At 37.5% G+C, this 13529-nt stretch overlaps 10 non-coding genes and 1 pseudogene across 10 annotated transcripts; all 11 read left to right on the forward strand.

Moving 5' to 3' along the window:
• Positions 1–496: 496 nt before the first annotated feature.
• Positions 497–689, forward strand: LOC131934336 (U2 spliceosomal RNA). The gene has a single exon (XR_009385655.1). It is a non-coding gene; the product is annotated as a U2 spliceosomal RNA (small nuclear RNA).
• Positions 690–1788: 1099 nt separating this feature from the next.
• On the forward strand, positions 1789–1981 carry LOC131934338 (U2 spliceosomal RNA). The gene has a single exon (XR_009385657.1). It is a non-coding gene; the product is annotated as a U2 spliceosomal RNA (small nuclear RNA).
• A 1099-nt stretch (positions 1982–3080) lies between these two features.
• LOC131934339 (U2 spliceosomal RNA) lies at positions 3081–3273 on the forward strand. Its single transcript, XR_009385658.1, has one exon. It is a non-coding gene; the product is annotated as a U2 spliceosomal RNA (small nuclear RNA).
• A 1099-nt stretch (positions 3274–4372) lies between these two features.
• On the forward strand, positions 4373–4565 carry LOC131934340 (U2 spliceosomal RNA). The gene has a single exon (XR_009385659.1). It is a non-coding gene; the product is annotated as a U2 spliceosomal RNA (small nuclear RNA).
• A 1099-nt stretch (positions 4566–5664) lies between these two features.
• LOC131934341 (U2 spliceosomal RNA) lies at positions 5665–5857 on the forward strand. The gene has a single exon (XR_009385660.1). It is a non-coding gene; the product is annotated as a U2 spliceosomal RNA (small nuclear RNA).
• A 1101-nt stretch (positions 5858–6958) lies between these two features.
• On the forward strand, positions 6959–7151 carry LOC131934342 (U2 spliceosomal RNA). Its single transcript, XR_009385661.1, has one exon. It is a non-coding gene; the product is annotated as a U2 spliceosomal RNA (small nuclear RNA).
• Positions 7152–8248: 1097 nt separating this feature from the next.
• On the forward strand, positions 8249–8441 carry LOC131934343 (U2 spliceosomal RNA). The gene has a single exon (XR_009385662.1). It is a non-coding gene; the product is annotated as a U2 spliceosomal RNA (small nuclear RNA).
• A 1097-nt stretch (positions 8442–9538) lies between these two features.
• LOC131934346 (U2 spliceosomal RNA) lies at positions 9539–9730 on the forward strand. The gene has a single exon (XR_009385665.1). It is a non-coding gene; the product is annotated as a U2 spliceosomal RNA (small nuclear RNA).
• A 1099-nt stretch (positions 9731–10829) lies between these two features.
• On the forward strand, positions 10830–11022 carry LOC131934344 (U2 spliceosomal RNA). The gene has a single exon (XR_009385663.1). It is a non-coding gene; the product is annotated as a U2 spliceosomal RNA (small nuclear RNA).
• Positions 11023–12121: 1099 nt separating this feature from the next.
• Positions 12122–12314, forward strand: LOC131934345 (U2 spliceosomal RNA). The gene has a single exon (XR_009385664.1). It is a non-coding gene; the product is annotated as a U2 spliceosomal RNA (small nuclear RNA).
• Positions 12315–13414: 1100 nt separating this feature from the next.
• On the forward strand, positions 13415–13529 carry LOC131934347 (uncharacterized; annotated as a pseudogene).

Genomic DNA, 13529 nt, shown 5'->3' on the forward strand with positions numbered 1-13529 from the left:
AAATTTAAATTTTGTGGTTTTGTTCCGCATCTTTTCTCCTGCCGACCTCACGTCACCTTTTTGTATTCTTTTTCTTTCTCAGTCTCTTCCTATACCTTTTTAACGTTGGCTTGTTCCACAGCGCTAGTCGCCTTGCGCCGCCCGCCAAAGACGTAAAACAACAGGGCGTTGATCGATTCGATATACATCAAGGCGGCGCGGGCGTCAAGGGAAGCCACTATTACGACGTTAAGGTAAGGCGCTATATTTTTTTCCTTGTTTGAGTTTTAGAAATTCATAATGTTACTTGTTTCATTGATTTCGTTAACATTCGCCTTTCCGCTTTGGCAGATTGTAAAACGCCCACCGCCTAACGGCCGTACGTCGCATGGGCGGCGATTTCTGCAATAAGGAATATTTTCGGTGTGCGGAATCGGATGAATATTTACGGAATCATTTCAGAGGAGCGGATAGGAAATTTTCCGGAATATGAGGCGTCGGTAGTCCAGTGACCGTTATCGCTTCTCGGCCTTTTGGCTAAGATCAAAGTGTAGTATCTGTTCTTATCAGCTTAATATCTGATACGTGGCTCATTGAGTCACTACGATATTAAACTGATTTTTGGTACTCGGCGGGATGCCCGGGGCTTGCTCCGCTCTCGCCACGGGTCGGCCCGGTATTGCAGTTCTTCCGGGAATGGCCCATTCAATTTCAATAATGTACGATTGGTCTCTCTCTCTCAATAAAAACAGCTCACTGCTGGTCAGTCAGAGTGATATGGTATTTATTCTATACCAGTCACTGTTTGCTTAAAATGTTAATCGTTTGAGCTGACCAGCACATTTTTTCTTTATTTGACGGTTCTCAAACGAACGGCAGCCGGTATAAAAACAGATATTTTTTTTTATATTTAAAATTTCTCTCCGCTCCTCTCCTTCGTTGTTTACTAATCTAAATTATGTTTTAAAAATCATTTGTCATGGCCAGTATGTGTCAAAATATCACACTTCTGTCCACACAGGACCAGTATTAATTTCACTTTAATATAAAGAAAATAGAAATTTAAATGTAAATTTTTAAAAGTTATTTCAATTTAAAAAAACAAAAATTCATTTTTATTTTTAAACTGACGTACATTGTTACGTACATTGTTTAATGTATTCTTTCCTTCAACGATTTGCATATATCTTGATCCTAATTGATTTCAAAATGTTAAATGAAACATTACAATCAGCAGAATATTAATAACAATGATCCGTTTAAGAAAAAAAAATATAAATAAAAAAAAAAAAAAAAAAAAAATCTAAATTTACAAATTTAAATTTTGTGGTTTTGTTCCGCATCTTTTCTCCTGCCGACCTCACGTCACCTTTTTGTATTCTTTTTCTTTCTCAGTCTCTTCCTATACCTTTTTAACGTTGGCTTGTTCCACAGCGCTAGTCGCCTTGCGCCGCCCGCCAAAGACGTAAAACAACAGGGCGTTGATCGATTCGATATACATCAAGGCGGCGCGGGCGTCAAGGGAAGCCACTATTACGACGTTAAGGTAAGGCGCTATATTTTTTTCCTTGTTTGAGTTTTAGAAATTCATAATGTTACTTGTTTCATTGATTTCGTTAACATTCGCCTTTCCGCTTTGGCAGATTGTAAAACGCCCACCGCCTAACGGCCGTACGTCGCATGGGCGGCGATTTCTGCAATAAGGAATATTTTCGGTGTGCGGAATCGGATGAATATTTACGGAATCATTTCAGAGGAGCGGATAGGAAATTTTCCGGAATATGAGGCGTCGGTAGTCCAGTGACCGTTATCGCTTCTCGGCCTTTTGGCTAAGATCAAAGTGTAGTATCTGTTCTTATCAGCTTAATATCTGATACGTGGCTCATTGAGTCACTACGATATTAAACTGATTTTTGGTACTCGGCGGGATGCCCGGGGCTTGCTCCGCTCTCGCCACGGGTCGGCCCGGTATTGCAGTTCTTCCGGGAATGGCCCATTCAATTTCAATAATGTACGATTGGTCTCTCTCTCTCAATAAAAACAGCTCACTGCTGGTCAGTCAGAGTGATATGGTATTTATTCTATACCAGTCACTGTTTGCTTAAAATGTTAATCGTTTGAGCTGACCAGCACATTTTTTCTTTATTTGACGGTTCTCAAACGAACGGCAGCCGGTATAAAAACAGATATTTTTTTTTATATTTAAAATTTCTCTCCGCTCCTCTCCTTCGTTGTTTACTAATCTAAATTATGTTTTAAAAATCATTTGTCATGGCCAGTATGTGTCAAAATATCACACTTCTGTCCACACAGGACCAGTATTAATTTCACTTTAATATAAAGAAAATAGAAATTTAAATGTAAATTTTTAAAAGTTATTTCAATTTAAAAAAACAAAAATTCATTTTTATTTTTAAACTGACGTACATTGTTACGTACATTGTTTAATGTATTCTTTCCTTCAACGATTTGCATATATCTTGATCCTAATTGATTTCAAAATGTTAAATGAAACATTACAATCAGCAGAATATTAATAACAATGATCCGTTTAAGAAAAAAAAATATAAATAAAAAAAAAAAAAAAAAAAAAATCTAAATTTACAAATTTAAATTTTGTGGTTTTGTTCCGCATCTTTTCTCCTGCCGACCTCACGTCACCTTTTTGTATTCTTTTTCTTTCTCAGTCTCTTCCTATACCTTTTTAACGTTGGCTTGTTCCACAGCGCTAGTCGCCTTGCGCCGCCCGCCAAAGACGTAAAACAACAGGGCGTTGATCGATTCGATATACATCAAGGCGGCGCGGGCGTCAAGGGAAGCCACTATTACGACGTTAAGGTAAGGCGCTATATTTTTTTCCTTGTTTGAGTTTTAGAAATTCATAATGTTACTTGTTTCATTGATTTCGTTAACATTCGCCTTTCCGCTTTGGCAGATTGTAAAACGCCCACCGCCTAACGGCCGTACGTCGCATGGGCGGCGATTTCTGCAATAAGGAATATTTTCGGTGTGCGGAATCGGATGAATATTTACGGAATCATTTCAGAGGAGCGGATAGGAAATTTTCCGGAATATGAGGCGTCGGTAGTCCAGTGACCGTTATCGCTTCTCGGCCTTTTGGCTAAGATCAAAGTGTAGTATCTGTTCTTATCAGCTTAATATCTGATACGTGGCTCATTGAGTCACTACGATATTAAACTGATTTTTGGTACTCGGCGGGATGCCCGGGGCTTGCTCCGCTCTCGCCACGGGTCGGCCCGGTATTGCAGTTCTTCCGGGAATGGCCCATTCAATTTCAATAATGTACGATTGGTCTCTCTCTCTCAATAAAAACAGCTCACTGCTGGTCAGTCAGAGTGATATGGTATTTATTCTATACCAGTCACTGTTTGCTTAAAATGTTAATCGTTTGAGCTGACCAGCACATTTTTTTCTTTATTTGACGGTTCTCAAACGAACGGCAGCCGGTATAAAAACAGATATTTTTTTTTATATTTAAAATTTCTCTCCGCTCCTCTCCTTCGTTGTTTACTAATCTAAATTATGTTTTAAAAATCATTTGTCATGGCCAGTATGTGTCAAAATATCACACTTCTGTCCACACAGGACCAGTATTAATTTCACTTTAATATAAAGAAAATAGAAATTTAAATGTAAATTTTTAAAAGTTATTTCAATTTAAAAAAACAAAAATTCATTTTTATTTTTAAACTGACGTACATTGTTACGTACATTGTTTAATGTATTCTTTCCTTCAACGATTTGCATATATCTTGATCCTAATTGATTTCAAAATGTTAAATGAAACATTACAATCAGCAGAATATTAATAACAATGATCCGTTTAAGAAAAAAAAATATAAATAAAAAAAAAAAAAAAAAAAAATCTAAATTTACAAATTTAAATTTTGTGGTTTTGTTCCGCATCTTTTCTCCTGCCGACCTCACGTCACCTTTTTGTATTCTTTTTCTTTCTCAGTCTCTTCCTATACCTTTTTAACGTTGGCTTGTTCCACAGCGCTAGTCGCCTTGCGCCGCCCGCCAAAGACGTAAAACAACAGGGCGTTGATCGATTCGATATACATCAAGGCGGCGCGGGCGTCAAGGGAAGCCACTATTACGACGTTAAGGTAAGGCGCTATATTTTTTTCCTTGTTTGAGTTTTAGAAATTCATAATGTTACTTGTTTCATTGATTTCGTTAACATTCGCCTTTCCGCTTTGGCAGATTGTAAAACGCCCACCGCCTAACGGCCGTACGTCGCATGGGCGGCGATTTCTGCAATAAGGAATATTTTCGGTGTGCGGAATCGGATGAATATTTACGGAATCATTTCAGAGGAGCGGATAGGAAATTTTCCGGAATATGAGGCGTCGGTAGTCCAGTGACCGTTATCGCTTCTCGGCCTTTTGGCTAAGATCAAAGTGTAGTATCTGTTCTTATCAGCTTAATATCTGATACGTGGCTCATTGAGTCACTACGATATTAAACTGATTTTTGGTACTCGGCGGGATGCCCGGGGCTTGCTCCGCTCTCGCCACGGGTCGGCCCGGTATTGCAGTTCTTCCGGGAATGGCCCATTCAATTTCAATAATGTACGATTGGTCTCTCTCTCTCAATAAAAACAGCTCACTGCTGGTCAGTCAGAGTGATATGGTATTTATTCTATACCAGTCACTGTTTGCTTAAAATGTTAATCGTTTGAGCTGACCAGCACATTTTTTCTTTATTTGACGGTTCTCAAACGAACGGCAGCCGGTATAAAAACAGATATTTTTTTTTATATTTAAAATTTCTCTCCGCTCCTCTCCTTCGTTGTTTACTAATCTAAATTATGTTTTAAAAATCATTTGTCATGGCCAGTATGTGTCAAAATATCACACTTCTGTCCACACAGGACCAGTATTAATTTCACTTTAATATAAAGAAAATAGAAATTTAAATGTAAATTTTTTAAAAGTTATTTCAATTTAAAAAAACAAAAATTCATTTTTATTTTTAAACTGACGTACATTGTTACGTACATTGTTTAATGTATTCTTTCCTTCAACGATTTGCATATATCTTGATCCTAATTGATTTCAAAATGTTAAATGAAACATTACAATCAGCAGAATATTAATAACAATGATCCGTTTAAGAAAAAAAAATATAAATAAAAAAAAAAAAAAAAAAAAATCTAAATTTACAAATTTAAATTTTGTGGTTTTGTTCCGCATCTTTTCTCCTGCCGACCTCACGTCACCTTTTTGTATTCTTTTTCTTTCTCAGTCTCTTCCTATACCTTTTTAACGTTGGCTTGTTCCACAGCGCTAGTCGCCTTGCGCCGCCCGCCAAAGACGTAAAACAACAGGGCGTTGATCGATTCGATATACATCAAGGCGGCGCGGGCGTCAAGGGAAGCCACTATTACGACGTTAAGGTAAGGCGCTATATTTTTTTCCTTGTTTGAGTTTTAGAAATTCATAATGTTACTTGTTTCATTGATTTCGTTAACATTCGCCTTTCCGCTTTGGCAGATTGTAAAACGCCCACCGCCTAACGGCCGTACGTCGCATGGGCGGCGATTTCTGCAATAAGGAATATTTTCGGTGTGCGGAATCGGATGAATATTTACGGAATCATTTCAGAGGAGCGGATAGGAAATTTTCCGGAATATGAGGCGTCGGTAGTCCAGTGACCGTTATCGCTTCTCGGCCTTTTGGCTAAGATCAAAGTGTAGTATCTGTTCTTATCAGCTTAATATCTGATACGTGGCTCATTGAGTCACTACGATATTAAACTGATTTTTGGTACTCGGCGGGATGCCCGGGGCTTGCTCCGCTCTCGCCACGGGTCGGCCCGGTATTGCAGTTCTTCCGGGAATGGCCCATTCAATTTCAATAATGTACGATTGGTCTCTCTCTCTCAATAAAAACAGCTCACTGCTGGTCAGTCAGAGTGATATGGTATTTATTCTATACCAGTCACTGTTTGCTTAAAATGTTAATCGTTTGAGCTGACCAGCACATTTTTTCTTTATTTGACGGTTCTCAAACGAACGGCAGCCGGTATAAAAACAGATATTTTTTTTTATATTTAAAATTTCTCTCCGCTCCTCTCCTTCGTTGTTTACTAATCTAAATTATGTTTTTAAAAATCATTTGTCATGGCCAGTATGTGTCAAAATATCACACTTCTGTCCACACAGGACCAGTATTAATTTCACTTTAATATAAAGAAAATAGAAATTTAAATGTAAATTTTTAAAAGTTATTTCAATTTAAAAAAACAAAAATTCATTTTTATTTTTAAACTGACGTACATTGTTACGTACATTGTTTAATGTATTCTTTCCTTCAACGATTTGCATATATCTTGATCCTAATTGATTTCAAAATGTTAAATGAAACATTTACAATCAGCAGAATATTAATAACAATGATCCGTTTAAGAAAAAAAAATATAAATAAAAAAAAAAAAAAAAAAAAAATCTAAATTTACAAATTTAAATTTTGTGGTTTTGTTCCGCATCTTTTCTCCTGCCGACCTCACGTCACCTTTTTGTATTCTTTTTCTTTCTCAGTCTCTTCCTATACCTTTTTAACGTTGGCTTGTTCCACAGCGCTAGTCGCCTTGCGCCGCCCGCCAAAGACGTAAAACAACAGGGCGTTGATCGATTCGATATACATCAAGGCGGCGCGGGCGTCAAGGGAAGCCACTATTACGACGTTAAGGTAAGGCGCTATATTTTTTTCCTTGTTTGAGTTTTAGAAATTCATAATGTTACTTGTTTCATTGATTTCGTTAACATTCGCCTTTCCGCTTTGGCAGATTGTAAAACGCCCACCGCCTAACGGCCGTACGTCGCATGGGCGGCGATTTCTGCAATAAGGAATATTTTCGGTGTGCGGAATCGGATGAATATTTACGGAATCATTTCAGAGGAGCGGATAGGAAATTTTCCGGAATATGAGGCGTCGGTAGTCCAGTGACCGTTATCGCTTCTCGGCCTTTTGGCTAAGATCAAAGTGTAGTATCTGTTCTTATCAGCTTAATATCTGATACGTGGCTCATTGAGTCACTACGATATTAAACTGATTTTTGGTACTCGGCGGGATGCCCGGGGCTTGCTCCGCTCTCGCCACGGGTCGGCCCGGTATTGCAGTTCTTCCGGGAATGGCCCATTCAATTTCAATAATGTACGATTGGTCTCTCTCTCAATAAAAACAGCTCACTGCTGGTCAGTCAGAGTGATATGGTATTTATTCTATACCAGTCACTGTTTGCTTAAAATGTTAATCGTTTGAGCTGACCAGCACATTTTTTCTTTATTTGACGGTTCTCAAACGAACGGCAGCCGGTATAAAAACAGATATTTTTTTTTATATTTAAAATTTCTCTCCGCTCCTCTCCTTCGTTGTTTACTAATCTAAATTATGTTTTAAAAATCATTTGTCATGGCCAGTATGTGTCAAAATATCACACTTCTGTCCACACAGGACCAGTATTAATTTCACTTTAATATAAAGAAAATAGAAATTTAAATGTAAATTTTTAAAAGTTATTTCAATTTAAAAAAACAAAAATTCATTTTTATTTTTAAACTGACGTACATTGTTACGTACATTGTTTAATGTATTCTTTCCTTCAACGATTTGCATATATCTTGATCCTAATTGATTTCAAAATGTTAAATGAAACATTACAATCAGCAGAATATTAATAACAATGATCCGTTTAAGAAAAAAAAATATAAATAAAAAAAAAAAAAAAAAAAAATCTAAATTTACAAATTTAAATTTTGTGGTTTTGTTCCGCATCTTTTCTCCTGCCGACCTCACGTCACCTTTTTGTATTCTTTTTCTTTCTCAGTCTCTTCCTATACCTTTTTAACGTTGGCTTGTTCCACAGCGCTAGTCGCCTTGCGCCGCCCGCCAAAGACGTAAAACAACAGGGCGTTGATCGATTCGATATACATCAAGGCGGCGCGGGCGTCAAGGGAAGCCACTATTACGACGTTAAGGTAAGGCGCTATATTTTTTTCCTTGTTTGAGTTTTAGAAATTCATAATGTTACTTGTTTCATTGATTTCGTTAACATTCGCCTTTCCGCTTTGGCAGATTGTAAAACGCCCACCGCCTAACGGCCGTACGTCGCATGGGCGGCGATTTCTGCAATAAGGAATATTTTCGGTGTGCGGAATCGGATGAATATTTACGGAATCATTTCAGAGGAGCGGATAGGAAATTTTTCCGGAATATGAGGCGTCGGTAGTCCAGTGACCGTTATCGCTTCTCGGCCTTTTGGCTAAGATCAAAGTGTAGTATCTGTTCTTATCAGCTTAATATCTGATACGTGGCTCATTGAGTCACTACGATATTAAACTGATTTTTGGTACTCGGCGGGATGCCCGGGGCTTGCTCCGCTCTCGCCACGGGTCGGCCCGGTATTGCAGTTCTTCCGGGAATGGCCCATTCAATTTCAATAATGTACGATTGGTCTCTCTCTCTCAATAAAAACAGCTCACTGCTGGTCAGTCAGAGTGATATGGTATTTATTCTATACCAGTCACTGTTTGCTTAAAATGTTAATCGTTTGAGCTGACCAGCACATTTTTTCTTTATTTGACGGTTCTCAAACGAACGGCAGCCGGTATAAAAACAGATATTTTTTTTTATATTTAAAATTTCTCTCCGCTCCTCTCCTTCGTTGTTTACTAATCTAAATTATGTTTTAAAAATCATTTGTCATGGCCAGTATGTGTCAAAATATCACACTTCTGTCCACACAGGACCAGTATTAATTTCACTTTAATATAAAGAAAATAGAAATTTAAATGTAAATTTTTAAAAGTTATTTCAATTTAAAAAAACAAAAATTCATTTTTATTTTTAAACTGACGTACATTGTTACGTACATTGTTTAATGTATTCTTTCCTTCAACGATTTGCATATATCTTGATCCTAATTGATTTCAAAATGTTAAATGAAACATTACAATCAGCAGAATATTAATAACAATGATCCGTTTAAGAAAAAAAAATATAAATAAAAAAAAAAAAAAAAAAAATCTAAATTTACAAATTTAAATTTTGTGGTTTTGTTCCGCATCTTTTCTCCTGCCGACCTCACGTCACCTTTTTGTATTCTTTTTCTTTCTCAGTCTCTTCCTATACCTTTTTAACGTTGGCTTGTTCCACAGCGCTAGTCGCCTTGCGCCGCCCGCCAAAGACGTAAAACAACAGGGCGTTGATCGATTCGATATACATCAAGGCGGCGCGGGCGTCAAGGGAAGCCACTATTACGACGTTAAGGTAAGGCGCTATATTTTTTTCCTTGTTTGAGTTTTAGAAATTCATAATGTTACTTGTTTCATTGATTTCGTTAACATTCGCCTTTCCGCTTTGGCAGATTGTAAAACGCCCACCGCCTAACGGCCGTACGTCGCATGGGCGGCGATTTCTGCAATAAGGAATATTTTCGGTGTGCGGAATCGGATGAATATTTACGGAATCATTTCAGAGGAGCGGATAGGAAATTTTCCGGAATATGAGGCGTCGGTAGTCCAGTGACCGTTATCGCTTCTCGGCCTTTTGGCTAAGATCAAAGTGTAGTATCTGTTCTTATCAGCTTAATATCTGATACGTGGCTCATTGAGTCACTACGATATTAAACTGATTTTTGGTACTCGGCGGGATGCCCGGGGCTTGCTCCGCTCTCGCCACGGGTCGGCCCGGTATTGCAGTTCTTCGGGAATGGCCCATTCAATTTCAATAATGTACGATTGGTCTCTCTCTCTCAATAAAAACAGCTCACTGCTGGTCAGTCAGAGTGATATGGTATTTATTCTATACCAGTCACTGTTTGCTTAAAATGTTAATCGTTTGAGCTGACCAGCACATTTTTTCTTTATTTGACGGTTCTCAAACGAACGGCAGCCGGTATAAAAACAGATATTTTTTTTTATATTTAAAATTTCTCTCCGCTCCTCTCCTTCGTTGTTTACTAATCTAAATTATGTTTTAAAAATCATTTGTCATGGCCAGTATGTGTCAAAATATCACACTTCTGTCCACACAGGACCAGTATTAATTTCACTTTAATATAAAGAAAATAGAAATTTAAATGTAAATTTTTAAAAGTTATTTCAATTTAAAAAAACAAAAATTCATTTTTATTTTTAAACTGACGTACATTGTTACGTACATTGTTTAATGTATTCTTTCCTTCAACGATTTGCATATATCTTGATCCTAATTGATTTCAAAATGTTAAATGAAACATTACAATCAGCAGAATATTAATAACAATGATCCGTTTAAGAAAAAAAAATATAAATAAAAAAAAAAAAAAAAAAAAATCTAAATTTACAAATTTAAATTTTGTGGTTTTGTTCCGCATCTTTTCTCCTGCCGACCTCACGTCACCTTTTTGTATTCTTTTTCTTTCTCAGTCTCTTCCTATACCTTTTTAACGTTGGCTTGTTCCACAGCGCTAGTCGCCTTGCGCCGCCCGCCAAAGACGTAAAACAACAGGGCGTTGATCGATTCGATATACATCAAGGCGGCGCGGGCGTCAAGGGAAGCCACTATTACGACGTTAAGGTAAGGCGCTATATTTTTTTCCTTGTTTGAGTTTTAGAAATTCATAATGTTACTTGTTTCATTGATTTCGTTAACATTCGCCTTTCCGCTTTGGCAGATTGTAAAACGCCCACCGCCTAACGGCCGTACGTCGCATGGGCGGCGATTTCTGCAATAAGGAATATTTTCGGTGTGCGGAATCGGATGAATATTTACGGAATCATTTCAGAGGAGCGGATAGGAAATTTTCCGGAATATGAGGCGTCGGTAGGTCCAGTGACCGTTATCGCTTCTCGGCCTTTTGGCTAAGATCAAAGTGTAGTATCTGTTCTTATCAGCTTAATATCTGATACGTGGCTCATTGAGTCACTACGATATTAAACTGATTTTTGGTACTCGGCGGGATGCCCGGGGCTTGCTCCGCTCTCGCCACGGGTCGGCCCGGTATTGCAGTTCTTCCGGGAATGGCCCATTCAATTTCAATAATGTACGATTGGTCTCTCTCTCTCAATAAAAACAGCTCACTGCTGGTCAGTCAGAGTGATATGGTATTTATTCTATACCAGTCACTGTTTGCTTAAAATGTTAATCGTTTGAGCTGACCAGCACATTTTTTCTTTATTTGACGGTTCTCAAACGAACGGCAGCCGGTATAAAAACAGATATTTTTTTTTATATTTAAAATTTCTCTCCGCTCCTCTCCTTCGTTGTTTACTAATCTAAATTATGTTTTAAAAATCATTTGTCATGGCCAGTATGTGTCAAAATATCACACTTCTGTCCACACAGGACCAGTATTAATTTCACTTTAATATAAAGAAAATAGAAATTTAAATGTAAATTTTTAAAAGTTATTTCAATTTAAAAAAACAAAAATTCATTTTTATTTTTAAACTGACGTACATTGTTACGTACATTGTTTAATGTATTCTTTCCTTCAACGATTTGCATATATCTTGATCCTAATTGATTTCAAAATGTTAAATGAAACATTACAATCAGCAGAATATTAATAACAATGATCCGTTTAAGAAAAAAAAATATAAATAAAAAAAAAAAAAAAAAAAAATCTAAATTTACAAATTTAAATTTTGTGGTTTTGTTCCGCATCTTTTCTCCTGCCGACCTCACGTCACCTTTTTGTATTCTTTTTTCTTTCTCAGTCTCTTCCTATACCTTTTTAACGTTGGCTTGTTCCACAGCGCTAGTCGCCTTGCGCCGCCCGCCAAAGACGTAAAACAACAGGGCGTTGATCGATTCGATATACATCAAGGCGGCGCGGGCGTCAAGGGAAGCCACTATTACGACGTTAAGGTAAGGCGCTATATTTTTTTCCTTGTTTGAGTTTTAGAAATTCATAATGTTACTTGTTTCATTGATTTCGTTAACATTCGCCTTTCCGCTTTGGCAGATTGTAAAACGCCCACCGCCTAACGGCCGTACGTCGCATGGGCGGCGATTTCTGCAATAAGGAATATTTTCGGTGTGCGGAATCGGATGAATATTTACGGAATCATTTCAGAGGAGCGGATAGGAAATTTTCCGGAATATGAGGCGTCGGTAGTCCAGTGACCGTTATCGCTTCTCGGCCTTTTGGCTAAGATCAAAGTGTAGTATCTGTTCTTATCAGCTTAATATCTGATACGTGGCTCATTGAGTCACTACGATATTAAACTGATTTTTGGTACTCGGCGGGATGCCCGGGGCTTGCTCCGCTCTCGCCACGGGTCGGCCCGGTATTGCAGTTCTTCCGGGAATGGCCCATTCAATTTCAATAATGTACGATTGGTCTCTCTCTCTCAATAAAAACAGCTCACTGCTGGTCAGTCAGAGTGATATGGTATTTATTCTATACCAGTCACTGTTTGCTTAAAATGTTAATCGTTTGAGCTGACCAGCACATTTTTTTCTTTATTTGACGGTTCTCAAACGAACGGCAGCCGGTATAAAAACAGATATTTTTTTTTATATTTAAAATTTCTCTCCGCTCCTCTCCTTCGTTGTTTACTAATCTAAATTATGTTTTAAAAATCATTTGTCATGGCCAGTATGTGTCAAAATATCACACTTCTGTCCACACAGGACCAGTATTAATTTCACTTTAATATAAAGAAAATAGAAATTTAAATGTAAATTTTTAAAAGTTATTTCAATTTAAAAAAACAAAAATTCATTTTTATTTTTAAACTGACGTACATTGTTACGTACATTGTTTAATGTATTCTTTCCTTCAACGATTTGCATATATCTTGATCCTAATTGATTTCAAAATGTTAAATGAAACATTACAATCAGCAGAATATTAATAACAATGATCCGTTTAAGAAAAAAAAATATAAATAAAAAAAAAAAAAAAAAAAAAATCTAAATTTACAAATTTAAATTTTGTGGTTTTGTTCCGCATCTTTTCTCCTGCCGACCTCACGTCACCTTTTTGTATTCTTTTTCTTTCTCAGTCTCTTCCTATACCTTTTTAACGTTGGCTTGTTCCACAGCGCTAGTCGCCTTGCGCCGCCCGCCAAAGACGTAAAACAACAGGGCGTTGATCGATTCGATATACATCAAGGCGGCGCGGGCGTCAAGGGAAGCCACTATTACGACGTTAAGGTAAGGCGCTATATTTTTTTCCTTGTTTGAGTTTTAGAAATTCATAATGTTACTTGTTTCATTGATTTCGTTAACATTCGCCTTTCCGCTTTGGCAGATTGTAAAACGCCCACCGCCTAACGGCCGTACGTCGCATGGGCGGCGATTTCTGCAATAAGGAATATTTTCGGTGTGCGGAATCGGATGAATATTTACGGAATCATTTCAGAGGAGCGGATAGGAAATTTTCCGGAATATGAGGCGTCGGTAGTCCAGTGACCGTTATCGCTTCTCGGCCTTTTGGCTAAGATCAAAGTGTAGTATCTGTTCTTATCAGCTTAATATCTGATACGTGGCTCATTGAGTCACTACGATATTAAACTGATTTTTGGTACTCGG

This window comes from Physella acuta, unplaced genomic scaffold (genome assembly GCF_028476545.2).
Source record: "Physella acuta isolate Inbredline_101_S28 unplaced genomic scaffold, ASM2847654v3 ptg002805l, whole genome shotgun sequence".
Classification (NCBI taxonomy): Eukaryota; Metazoa; Mollusca; class Gastropoda; family Physidae; genus Physella; species Physella acuta.